This window comes from Oryzias latipes, chromosome 20 (assembly GCF_053564925.1).
Source record: "Oryzias latipes strain Hd-rR chromosome 20, Olatipes_Hd-rR_3.1".
Classification (NCBI taxonomy): domain Eukaryota; kingdom Metazoa; phylum Chordata; class Actinopteri; order Beloniformes; family Adrianichthyidae; genus Oryzias; species Oryzias latipes.
In genome coordinates, this window is record NC_136256.1 from 886,900 (window position 1) to 900,475 (window position 13,576).

A 13,576-nucleotide genomic window follows, 5' to 3' on the forward strand; every position below is an offset into this window, starting at 1 on the left:
GCTAAAGAGCCGACGGGAACGTCAGCAGATGATTAAAAGACTCAATAACCTGCAGACCTCCAGGAAGAGTGGAATGAGGGGGAGGAACAGCAAAATCACCACACGACGCATGCAGGAGATGAGTTTGTGTCGGGTTCCTCGAGTCAAGACACTTCTGAGCCTGGAGCAACGGAGGAAACGTCTCAACTGGACCAAGCAGAAGAAGGACTGGACTGGTGAAGAGCAGAACCGGAGCTGCTGGAGGTCCAGAGTCAAATCTGCAGTCAGTCAATGTCCAGCACTGCTGTTGGTAAAACTCTGCTGTCTTCAGTCCAAAATCACTGCAACAGTCTAGCAGAAAGTTCCAGAGGACTTCAGGATTCCCTCTGCTGAGGATCTGGATGAAGATGCAGATTTATCTTCCAGCTGGACCTGGCCCCGCCCAGTAGAAGGATTGAAGATGGACATATTATTCTGAAAATACTTTATTTTCATTGATTTGATGTGATCAGAATCTCTATCTTTACCTTTTTGTCTGAAATCCTGTTTTTCTTGGAACCCTGGATCTAAATTCTGTGAACGTTTATTTTGTTGAATGGAATTATGAAAATGAAACGCTTCTCCATTATATTTTTTGATATATTTTTTGGAAAGGGTCTGAGCTGAAACCTTTCCTTCTTCATTTTTCTCTTGACTAATCTCATTGGTATCACAGAAAGCAACATAAAAAAATGGCAGCAGAAGTGTTTCATTCCATGCTGTTAAAATGAGAGAATGGATGCCCAAATGCAAAACCTCCCATCTTTACATTAAGGCTTGCATCACTGATTCAAAATTCCTGCCACTGGGACTCACGTGAGACCAAAACACCCACACACTGAGAGCAAACAATACAAATCAGAGCAATTTCCAACAATAAATAATTCAGCAGCTGTTCTGCAGGGTTCATGCGAGCAGGTGATTGCCTGTGACTGTGGCCACTCCTGTCTCCAAACATGGAGCTTCACCAATGCCATCCTGAACCGCTGTGCTCCATCATTTCACCAATTTGGTTGCGTTCGAGCCATCAGCTGGAAGACTGAATGCAGAGCAGAGAAACCTTTATCCTGGCAGCCAATGACGCGCGGTGTACGCCACTTACCGTTGAAAAATTACATATGCAGCTCATCAAGGCTTATCAATGTTTTCATTCTGCTATCTATCTGTTCATGGAATTCAATTTGGAGCTGCAGCCTGGAGAGAGCCGCTTCTTCCACTTGGGCTGGTATATATTGATGCAGGCCACATGCTTCTCTGGGCTCCAGCAAGCGGCCCAATTTTCTATCTATTTACGCCACAGTTATGACCCCATTGATTTCAAATAGGCCCGCTGCTTTGGAGGCTCATCTCTGTTGCAAACAGTGACAGGCGCTGATCAGCAGCAGCTGAAAGCCTAAATGTGAGCTTTGTCTCATCAATGACGGGGGGCAGCGCCAGTGAAACTGGATCAGAGCCGTACTGCCCGGATTTCAAACAGAACTTTGGCCGTTTAGTTCATGTTTGATGCGCTGCTGTCATGTTTTGTTCGTTTTGCTGATGGAGAACACCTGCCAATCAAAGACCCCAGTTCTAATTGATGAAACAATAATGGAATTAACCATAAAAACCATGATGAATGATTTTACCCCCCACCCCAACAGTTTTTAATGAGAACTAAAAAAACAAACTACATGCAGATTTTTAAAACCAATTTGCAAATATGTCTGTTCTGAAAAATGAAATCTGACTTTTGCCTTTAGTGGTTTCACAAAGAACTGCACTTTGGTTGGAGTGAAGACGGGAGCTTAGCTGGAAGGACATCCAGGCAAACGGAATGAATGGATTATGTTTTGGAACCAGCAGTTTTTACCTCTGTTAACATCTAAAGAAAGAAAAGCAACAATGAAGAAACCGTCCCCATCCAAAGCCACCAGCGCTGCTGGGATCTCCAGGTCCTTTTGCATTGGTCCTTCTGGCAAAAACGTCTTGATACTTGGATGGATTTGACTTTGGCTCAAAGTGCAACTCTGCTCTACTTACATCTGATTTGTCTGCCGGCAAGCCAATAAGGTAAAAAAACTAATGAGCAAAGGATTTTACAAAGGGAAAGGGAATACTGAAGTATTTTGATTACACTTAGTCAAACAGTTAAACTGAAAATTCAAGCTCCAGGAAAACAATTCACAATGAACCAATGATCTTCCTTTGGATTGTAATCATTTTAATTGAACATTTTTATTTTTACAGTCAGATTTTTCACCTATTATTTCGAAAATCCAGAAATCTTTAAACAAGTAGAAACCAGCAAACAAGATTCTGAATCCAAGGGTCTAAGAGCAAATATTCATACACTCAAAAAACTGAATTATCACTGCTGTTGGATATAAATAATATTATTACGTTTGAATTACTTAAAATTGTGAGTTTCTCACATCAACTTGAATCAGTTGTGTTGTTTCAACGTAAAAATGTACGAAGCCAAGTTTACTTGACTCTTTTAGTTTCCCCAACTGTTATGTTAGCTAGCCTAACATCCCATGAATGTTGCGTCATCAAATTCAAAGTCACGCGAGACTTTGTGACTCCCGCCACACGTCTTCTCGTTCTAACGGAAGCAGCAGACAGTGTGCCATCTTTCAAAACTATTTCCATCAAAGCCACATAAAAGCGGTAAGTGACATATTTAATGCCATTAACTTTGATAAAAAAGTTGTTATACTGTTTTTATGTCATGTTGAGGTGGAGACTGAAGTGTAATTTCATTTTAAGCTGCTAATTTATGCACCGGCGTGGACTGACGTTTTTGTATGAAATATATGATTCTGTAAGAGAACGAAGTTGTTTTGTAAGTGTGCTGAAACGAGTATCAGGTTAGGATCAGGGAGGACAGCTTATACAACAAAAATACCTAACAGTCGAGTTTTATGAACGCAAATGTGAGTGCTAGCTAGCTTAAACGCAAGTTCTTCGAAGTTGCTAACAATGATTGACAGGAGTGGGGGGAGGGCGAGTTGAGCACCGACTTGTCTCTCCACCATCTTTTTTTGACTACACATGCAGCTACATGCTCCTTTTTAAAAGTATTTAAACGTAAGTACGGATTTCTGATTAATTGTGAAGGAATATAGATAAGTATTTCAGAAAATTGGGAACATCAAAGCCAAAAGGCCATCCAGCAAAAACTGTGACTTTTGTAATTTTGTTTTAGGTAACCATTTAAGCTGTCATATTTGTCTTGTGTTGTTATTTTTTTCCTAGGTAACTGTGCAGTGTTCACACGCATTACAACAATCCCACTTCATGTCTCATCTGGGACTGGACCGCTATTCTGAAAAGATGCAGTTTTCCACAAGAAAGGAGGCGCAGCTGGATCCAAAATAGCCGAAATTGTATCTGTGGCTGACCAGGTGTTTATATAGTTATTAGCAAATATTAAGTACTGTATATTGATATCCCCGCATCATCGTTGTAGTAACACAAATAATGTAACACTGGAGTAGTCAGCTAGGTGTCTTTCATACTACCCTACACAGTTATCTTGTTTTCATAATCTTGCAATAATGTATTCAGTTTTATGTGTATTTTGTCAATTTTTATAGAATATTTATGTTTTTTAAATTTAAAACATCCTGTTTTATCCTGCATATCTTAATTGAAAATATTTGGGAACCCCAAACATGATAATTTCCTCATTATGGGACTGCTTTTAGATGTCTTTGGGAGGGGGGTGATATGTAGAAAAATTATGGGGGCCTTCTTGAATTATTTTGTCTTGTAAAAACCAGCAATATGTTTATAAAGCCTGTTTCTCATTGTACTTTGCAGAATAATTCGATTGTAAAAAGAAGTGGCATCCCCCGAGCCCTTGAAGCATATCTTAATGAGGACCCTGCCAAGCTAGTGTATGAGTATAAAGTAAGTTATTTTATGCCCTTTCTTTGTACATGAACAGCACTTTTATACTAGTACACTCACTGTAGAGATGGTATTATGGTAACCTGAGATCTGAAACAAGGTCAAAGCTTTCTTGACTTTTCAGTGCATGTACAAGGATTCATTTTGTAGCTGAATCCATTATGGTGAGTTGTATCCAGCTCAGCCTTGTGGTAGAGTGTCCGCCCTGTAACTGTAAAGTTGTAAGTTCAAATCCAGGCTGAGTCAACACCCAAGACTAAAAATGGGACCCAATGCCTCCCTGCTAGACTAAGCCCAGAGCGCGGCTGTGTCTGCAGCTCACCGCTCCCCCAGGGGAGGGGTCAAATGCGGAGAACAAACACATAACGTTACAGCTAATTTGACTTTAACTTTGAAATGATTTATGGTTCATGAGCTGTGTGATTTAGTTGATACTGTACGATTATGGAAGTTTTTTTATTTTCAATCTTTTAATATTCATTCTGAAATTTCAAATTTTCTGATTTTTTTTTTTTTTTTTTTTTAACCATTGAATTTAAAAATGGCAAAATGTTACGCTCAGAAATATTAGCTTTTATCTTTAATATATCAGTGTTTTTAATTTCGAGACTCAAAATTTCGATGGTCCACAAATTCGATGGAAAAAAATTCGTAGGTTAAACATGCGCGTTTGTCCCAGTGGCACAGCTGTCTCACCAGAACAACTAATCAATCTGAGAATACCTTGATATTCAGCCAATCACATCATGACACCAACGTAACGTCAGCGTTTGCTATGTTCTATTGGAGCCCAATATGGCAGCAGAAATTGCTTTATATCTCCTGATTCTCTCCTCATTTACATAGTTTTATTGGTCACAAAACGTGTCACCTTTCTTGTAATTTTTTTTAAAATATTTTTTTCTGAGGCATTCAGCCGTTAAAACTTTTAACTACCATATTTTCACTGGGTTATTGGGCGCAGTCTCAGTTATGGCAGATTTTTCAGTATTTGACGCATACAAAAGTCGCACCAGATGTTGGGCATGTTACACCTGTAAAACATGAATGCTATTGTTGTTGAACTTTCTGACTGTGGTCGGAAAATGCAGGAAGGATCCTCTCCAGGGCCTACGGTGGATTTTTTAGAAGGAGCAACCACGAATTACCAGATAGCAACTATCTGATGGGTTTACAAAAGAATCACCACACTTACATTTTCATCATCCAATCACAAACACACAGAGACATACATATAGTTAGCTTTAAGATGAAAACGTAAGTGTGGTGATTTCTTTTGTACACTCGTCAACACATAAAATAAGGCGACAGTTGCTATCTGGTTAAAGATGAACTAGTTAAACTTTTAATGGCTGAATGCCACTGAAAGAAATATTTAAAAATTTACAGGAAAGGTGACACGTTTTTAAGACCAATAAAACTATGTAAATAAGAAGAGTCATGCTGCGTCATGATATGATTGGCTGGTTATCAATGTGTTCTCAGATTGATAAGTTGTTCTGGTGAGACAGTTGTGCCACTGGGACAAACGCGCATTTTTAAGCTCTGAATTTTTTTCCATCGAATTTGTGGACCATCGAAATTTTGAGTCTCGAAATTAAGAACACTGAAAAATTAAAGATAGAAAATAAAATTTCAGGGCGTTTCTGTTTTTAAATTCAAAGGTTTAAAAAAATCAGAAAGAAAATTCAAAGCTTTAAAAATGCAGAAAGACTGGCGACCTGTCCAGGCCCACAAGTGGCCGGGATAGGCTCCGGCAGCCCCGTGACCCCGAAAAGGAAAAACGGTTAAGAAAATGAATGAAATAGGATGAATATTAAAAGATTGAAATATTTCAGAATCTGATTGAATTAAAAACTTCCTTATACGGTATTAGAAACATTTAATTGAAGCACCCTTTTCTCTGTATGTTTTTTAGAGCGAGAACCCTGAAGAAACAAGTGCAAAACTGGAACAGATCATGATGGGAATCTATGTGATCAAACATCCAGGTGAAGATGCTGCTCAGTAACCAGAGGACTTTGGGATCAACGTTGAAGGTGTTGCAGTCCTTCATGAACTCAAAGATGTTGCCAGTGCTCATGCACTACCGTTTGGCCTCGTGCATGACCTTAACCTGAGCAACCCTCCTGACCTCAAGTACACTTTTGAAAATATTCAAAAGGTCCTCATGGAGCTGGAGTCACATCAGCTTTTTCATCTAAAGTCCAGATGTTGAAGAATAAGCTGCTGAACTAATGTCCTACACACACAGTTTTTGTTACCCGGGACATTGTTCATTGTGGTTGGAGATTTTGGCATTTTCCTAAAACCTTTTATGTTGCTTTCTGCTGATTGGCTATACCTGTTGTTTGTTTTTTTATCAATAGTTTTTTATGGAAAAGCCTGTTTTGATGATGTTGTGGTCAAACTCTAGAAGGTGCTGTTAAGACTAATTTCATTGCTGTTACACCCATTGTTCATTGTGCATGAACATTTGGGCATTTTCTGGCTGGACCAGTTGACTGTTTTGTAAACTGTTTTTTAAGGAAAAGACTATTTTGCTTGTTGGCTGTCTAAATAAAAGAGATATTATGACTAATTTTGTCTATTTTCATTTCTCCCTTCCATCTTACAAGCTTTATAAATATACTGGTAGGTATTTTGTAGGAAAAAGTAAAGTCAATTAAGTTCAACTTGACTGCACTGCTGAGTTATTCTTACTCAATAACATTGTATAGCTTTAATGTATATTCATTATATTGGCTTGACTTAACCCTATCACATAAGTTCAATGTGAATGTTGAACATAAAAACAAAGCAATCCATCTAAGTAGCACCAACTTAAGAAAGCCTTGTACAACGAACTTAACTGAGATGAGTAAATCGGAAGTAAACGATTGCAGTAATACCTACTTGACAGACTTATGTGGAACCACTTGACAACATTGTTAAGTAAAGCGAACAGCTTTTTTTTTTGAGTGTAGGCTGCCTTGTCATTTCTGTGCAGAGTGAATCTCTCTGAACGCAAAGGATCCACTTCAAACCATGCAACACTCACTTTAGAAGCTGCTGCTGCTGCTGCTGCTGAGTCTGATCAAACTAGTTTTAGAACTGAAGTCAGGGATGTTTGGGTTTTTATCCTCATAGGTAATCCCATTACCTGTGACATGTCTGTTTCTGGCAGAGGCTGTTCTTCCTGTCAGCTGCAGTCTGAAACACAAACACACAATAAAGTGGGACTTTAACTCTCCAGGCTCCAAAGGAAAAGGCCTTCCTGCCTGTGGGGCAGAAGAAGGTTTGAGGCTGCCCCACATCAGCAGCCTTCGTGATCAGCCTCAACCCTGCAGACGTCAACTGGCCTTTCTAGTGTCAGGAGCTCCAGAGGACCGGCTTCAAGCAGAAGAAGCTGAGGCCAGAAGCCCTGGAATGGTGTGCAGTGGCTGGTCAGCCACAATAACACCATGAAGGACTCAAGTGAGTCCAATTCCCAATCATGCTATGTTTTCAGTTACTCTCATGAGTGGGGAAGTCCGTCCTGTAGAGCGTGTGACCAGTGTGTCGCTACCCTAATAACACTGTAATGGCTGCACCATCAGTCACTGCATGCATCTATGTCTACTGAATTTGACTGTCTTTGGATGTTAAGAACCTCATCAAATTGTTTATAACAATGAAAAATGAAAAACGACAAGAATATACAATTATACAATGTTGCATTTATGCAACTTTTTTTTGTATTTCGGAGCTGTAATCCAGTTGGGGGGGGGGGCTCTCTGTCGTTGAGGAAAACATAAATTCTTGTCATCACAGAGTTATCCGCTGTTTAAACGGCTCAGACAGTCGTAAAGAAGCAGACCTGATGGGACGTTTTTGATCTAAATCAAATCGCCTAACTGTTGCTCACGAGGAGAAAATGACATCATATTGGCGCATGCGTGGACCGATCTGGCGGCTGTTGCAGATTACGTAATGACATCATGATTACAGGACTCCTCTGCATGCTCATGATGAAGGTTTTCAGCAGACTGAGTATCTTTAGGGGAGGGGCTTGAGAACAGAACCCTCTGCAGCCACACTGAAGCTGCATGGACATCCCCCCTGCTCTTGACTCCTCCCACCTTGCTGACGCCGGCCTCAGAGGCTGAGCGGTCGTCCAGCTGGTTGGAGGGTTGACCCTCCTGGTTTCTGCCTTCAGGGTGCAGTTTGCTTTGTTTGTTAGCATGAACCACCAAAACAGGTTCCATTGTCCAAGAAGGGTTTCTGTCATTCACACTCAAACGGTCCTGGACCGGCTCCTTCTTGTCACGCTCACTGATATTTTCCCTGAGCTGATGTGCAGAAAGGCCGTTCTCCTTCGGGCAGTGGAGGGTTTTGGTTCCTCAGCATCTTTCATCTGTTCTACTTTAACAAAATCAGAACTGAGAAACATCTTAAATCATTCTAAAGTGTTGCTCAAAGACACAAAGGGGTGGAGCCCTGTTTCTTTTAGAATGTGGCACTAATGTGATCAGCTGTACTCATGCTTTAAAAGTGTTATGTGCAAAAGCTGCTGAGAAGCCCAGGTGGCCGTTTCCAGGTCTGCTCAGGACCCGCCCGCCACGAGCTTCCTCGTCTCGTCTGCTCCACTAATTGGCATTTCTTTCATTGCACTAATTATCAGCACAGACTCCTATGTTTGAGCTAATTAGCATTTCATGTATGTGTGATTAATGTCAGAGGAAATTAAATCAGCTCAGTTTGGAAATCACGCCGCTCTGCATCGCCATCCCCTCGTTTACACTCACTTTAATTACCACCAGGAGACACAGCTTCTGTTGGACAGGAAAAGTGTTTCCTGCATCCTCAACACAAATTGTAATAATTACTTTTTTCCACAAATGGCCTCTTCTGGCCTCACAGAACGCTAGGATCTAAAAGATGAAAATCTGACGACGCTTTACTTCTGCAAAGCAATTAGCAGAGCGGTGACAAAAGTCAGCTGAAGCCCGGCAGAGCGTCTCCCCCTTACTTTACTGCATTAATTGAGTTGGTATGATCTAATCATCATGACCTGGTGGCGAGGTTAAGTGTGGCCCAACATGAAGCTCAGATGACACAGTAATGAAAGAAATTACACTGCAGTCCAGTCAGAGTCTGGACTTTCCTGATGCTATGACAACCGAGGGCCATTATAATTAACTGCAACACGCATGCTAATAGAGCCAGATAACATCCTGGTCTGGAAACGGCGCACGCAACGATTCTGTCTGCAGCATTTCAACCAAAAAACACTACAGCCTGACCAGGTTAAGGGCTGAAACTGAAATTCTTTCTTTTTCATGTTCTTCTGGAAAACTGATGCTTATTTAATATTTAAGAAAACCTCAAAAAGGTGTAACGGACAAACTTTTACTGTTTTGGTGACCCATAAGTATTCAATCACTTCTTTAGCAGCAACAGCAGAAGTGTTGATGGACAGAGAAGAGGCAGCACTCAGTCCAGAGGGCCCCCTTTTATAGCGGGGGGAAATAACCTGCGTTAGATGAAATCTGCAGTATAGGATTATAGATGTTTAAGCTCTGCTAATCTACACACTTTGTGCACTTTTCTCAGAAAGACATCAAGATTTTCACACCTCATAGAAACACAAGTCCAGTCTTAGAGAATAAAAACAAAGTATGTAACTGTCAAGCTGCACAAAAGACGCTGCCCGAAGAGCTTGATTGATATGATCATCAGCCAATCAGGACACAGAGCACAGTGCACTTTTGAGTTGACAACAAAAAAAGCGAGACCATGAAAGGTGGACCACAATATAGTGAGGGAACACTAATTTTGTCCCTCAGCCGTCCTGGACTGCAAGGACCAGATGACCCCCCCACATACGCAAAAGCTCACCAACGTTTGCAGCTTTTGTAAAGGATTTCTGAACAAAGAAAACAATCCCACCAAATATGATGACATCACAGCAAAAGGAACCATCACAGAATGAATGGGTTCCACCAACAAGAACATGTTAGAAAAGGGAGGAAGAAGGGTTAATCTGACTGTGACGGAGGTATAGCTGTTTCTTTCTCTTTGATTCTTGAGGCTGTAGTTGAACAAAAAGACACAACTTAACATATTAGGAATGTGGCTTGGTTAACAAAAAACCTGTAAAAATGTACTTTTGCAGAGACTTTTAAAAAATTATGTGGACCTGCTCGTCTCCCCCAGGAGACCAAAGCATGACACGGAGGCTATAGAGAGGAAGTGATCAGAAAAGACGCCATTTTTATGAATTTGTCACATGCAGCCCTGACCAGGGCGGCAGGGGAAGAAAGGAGAGCGCTCAGTAGCGAGGGGTTAGCTGGGGTAGGGGAGGGTAGCACCTGCAGGCCAATCAACGCAGCTCTACAAATGCTAGGCCAAAAATGTTTGTCAGGTGAAACCCCCTAAATTGGCGTCCAGACAGACCGAGGAGTCCAGACTGGTAGTTTAGCGGGATCTTCATCGCGCTGATGCTTCGGTACCGACAGCAGCTTTTGATTGTTTGCACCAGAATGTCAGACCTTACGAACCATCAGACCCATCCTCTTAAGGAATCCATGTGAAGATAGGACGATACAGAAGCTAAAGAGAGGGCGGAGCAGGAGAGAGGGCGGAGCAGGAGAGAGGGCAGAGCAGGAGCTAAAGAGAGGGCAGAGCAGAAGAGAGGGCGGAGCAGGAGAGAGGGCGGAGCAGGAGAGAGGGCGGAGCAGGAGAGAGAGTGAAGCAGGAGAGAAGGCAGAGCAGGAGCTAAAGAGAGGGCAGAGCAGGAGAGAGGGCGGAGCAGGAGAGAGGGCGGAGAGGGAGAGAGGGCGGAGCAGGAGAGAGAGTGAAGCAGGAGAGAGGGCAGAGCAGGAGCTAAAGAGAGGGCGGAGCAGGAGAGAGGGCGGAGCGGGAGAGAGGGCGGAGCAGGAGAGAGGGCGGAGCGCGAGAGAGGGCGGAGCGGGAGAGAGGGCGGAGCAGGAGAGAGAGTGAAGCAGGAGAGAGGGATGAGCAGGAGAGAGGGCGGAGCAGGAGAGAGTGAAGCAGGAGAGGGGGCAGAGCATGAGCTAAAGAGAGGGCGGAGCAGGAGAGAGGGCGGAGCAGGAGAGAGGGCAGAGAAGGAGAGAGGGCGGAGCAGGAGAGAGGGCAGAGCAGGAGAGAGGGCGGAGCAGGAGAGAGAGTGAAGCAGGAGAGAGGGCAGAGCAGGAGCTAAAGAGAGGGCAGAGCAGAAGAGAAGGCGGAGCAGGAGAGAGGGCGGAGCAAGACAGAGGGCGGAGCAGGAAAGAGAATGAAGCAGGAGAGAGGGCAAAGCAGGAGCTAAAGAGAGGGCAGAACAGGAGAAAGGGCAGAGCAGGAGAGAGGGCGGAGCAGGACGGAGGGTGGAGCAGGACAGAGGGTGGAGCAGGAGAGAGGCCAGAGCAGGAGAGAGGGCGGAGCAGGAGAGAGGGCAGAGCAGGAGCTAAAGATAGGGCAAAGCAGGAGAAAGGGTGGAGCAGGAGAGAGAGTGAAGCAGGAGAGTGAAGCAGGAGAGTGAAGCAGGAAAGAGGGCAGAGCAGGAGAGAGGCCAGAGCAGGAGAGAGGGCGGAGCAGGAGAGAGGGCAGAGCAGGAGCTAAAGATAGGGCAAAGCAGGAGAAAGGGTGGAGCAGGAGAGAGGGTGGAGCAGGAGAGAGAGTGAAGCAGAAGAGAAGGCGGAGCAGCAGAAAGGGCGGAGCAGGAAAGAGAATGAAGCAGGAGAAAGGGCAAAGCAGGAGCTAAAGAGAGGGCAGAACAGGAGAAAGGCCAGAGCAGGAGAGAGGGCGGAGCAGGAGAGAGGGCGGAGCAGGAGAGAGGGCGGAGCAGGAGCTAAAGATAGGGCAAAGCAGGAGAAAGGGTGGAGCAGGAGAGAGGGTGGAGCAGGAGAGAGAGTGAAGCAGGAGAGAGGGCAGAGCAGGAGAGAGAGTGAAGCAGGAGAGAGGGCAGAGCAGGAGAGAGGGCGGAGCAGGAGAGAGGGCAGAGCAGGAGAAAGGGCAGAGCAGGAGCTAAAGATAGGGCAAAGCAGGAGAAAGGGTGGAGCAGGAGAGAGGGTGGAGCAGGAGAGAGAGTGGAGCAGGAGAGAGGGCAGAGCAGGAGAGAGAGTGAAGCAGGAGAGAGGCCAGAGCAGGAGAGAGGGCGGAGCAGGAGAGAGGGCGGAGCAGGAGAGAGGGCAGAGCAGGAGCTAAAGATAGGGCAAAGCAGGAGAAAGGGTGGAGCAGGAGAGAGGGTGGAGCAGGAGAGAGAGTGAAGCAGAAGAGAAGGCGGAGCAGCAGAAAGGGCGGAGCAGGAAAGAGAATGAAGCAGGAGAAAGGGCAAAGCAGGAGCTAAAGAGAGGGCAGAACAGGAGAAAGGCCACAGAAGGAGAGAGGGCAGAGCAGGAGAGAGGGCGGAGCAGGAGAGAGGGCAGAGCAGGAGCTAAAGATAGGGCAAAGCAGGAGAAAGGGTGGAGCAGGAGAGAGGGTGGAGCAGGAGAGAGAGTGAAGCAGGAGAGAGGGCAGAGCAGGAGAGAGAGTGAAGCAGGAGAGAGGGCAGAGCAGGAGAGAGGGCGGAGCAGGAGAGAGGGCAGAGCAGGAGAAAGGGCAGAGCAGGAGCTAAAGATAGGGCAAAGCAGGAGAAAGGGTGGAGCAGGAGAGAGGGTGGAGCAGGAGAGAGAGTGGAGCAGGAGAGAGGGCAGAGCAGGAGAGAGAGTGAAGCAGGAGAGAGGGCAGAGCAGAAGAGAGGGTGGAGCAGGATAGAGAGTGAAGCAGGACAGAGGGCGGAGCAGGAGAGAGAGTGAAGAAGGAGAGAGGGCAGAGCAGGAGCTAAAGAGAGGGCAGAGCAGGAGAGAGGGCGGAGCCGGAGAGAGGGCTGAGCAGGAGAGAGAGTGAAGCAGGAGAGAGGGCAGAGCAGGAGAGAGGGCGGAGCAGGAGAGAGAGTGAAGCAGGAGAGAGGGCAGAGCAGGAGAGAGGGCGGAGCAGGAGAGAGGGCAGAGCAGGAGAAAGGGCAGAGCAGGAGCTAAAGATAGGTTAAAGCAGGAGAAAGGGCGGAGCCGGAGAGAGGGCGGAGCAGGAGAGAGGGCGGAGAGGGAGAGAGGGCAGAGCAGGAGAGAGAGTGAAGCAGAAGAGAGGGCAGAGCAGAAGAGAGGGTGGAGCAGGATAGAGAGCGAAGAAGGAGAGAGGGCAGAGCAGGAGCTAAAGAGAGGGCAGAGCAGGAGAGAGGGCGAAGAAGGAGAGAGGGCAGAGCAGGAGCTAAAGAGAGGGCAGAGCAGGAGAGAGGGCGGAGCCGGAGAGAGGGCGGAGCAGGAGAGAGGGCGGAGCAGGAGAGAGAGTGAAGCAAGAGAGAGGGCAGAGCAGGAGAGAGAGTGAAGCAGAAGAGAAGGCGGAGCAGGAGAAAGGGCGGAGCAAGACAGAGGGCGGAGCAGGAAAGAGAATGAAGCAGGAGAAAGGGCAAAGCAGGAGCTAAAGAGAGGGCAGAACAGGAGAAAGGCCTGAGCAGGAGAGAGGGCGGAGCAGGAGAGAGGGCGGAGAAGGAGAGAGGGCAGAGCAGGAGCTAAAGATAGGGCAAAGCAGGAGAAAGGGTGGAGCAGGAGAGAGGGTGGAGCAGGAGAGAGAGTGAAGCAGGAGAGAGAGTGAAGCAGGAGAGAGGGCGGAGCAGGAGAGAGGGCAGAGCAGGAGAAAGGGCAGAGCAGGAGCTAAAGATAGG

General features: G+C 45.5%; 1 long non-coding RNA gene across 1 annotated transcript; it reads left to right on the forward strand.

Moving 5' to 3' along the window:
* Window positions 1–2,542: 2,542 nt before the first annotated feature.
* LOC144988243 (uncharacterized) lies at window positions 2,543–6,040 on the forward strand. The gene is made up of 4 exons (XR_013652088.1): window positions 2,543–2,667; window positions 3,256–3,404; window positions 3,823–3,912; window positions 5,831–6,040. It is a non-coding gene; the product is annotated as an uncharacterized LOC144988243 (long non-coding RNA).
* Window positions 6,041–13,576: the final 7,536 nt, after the last annotated feature.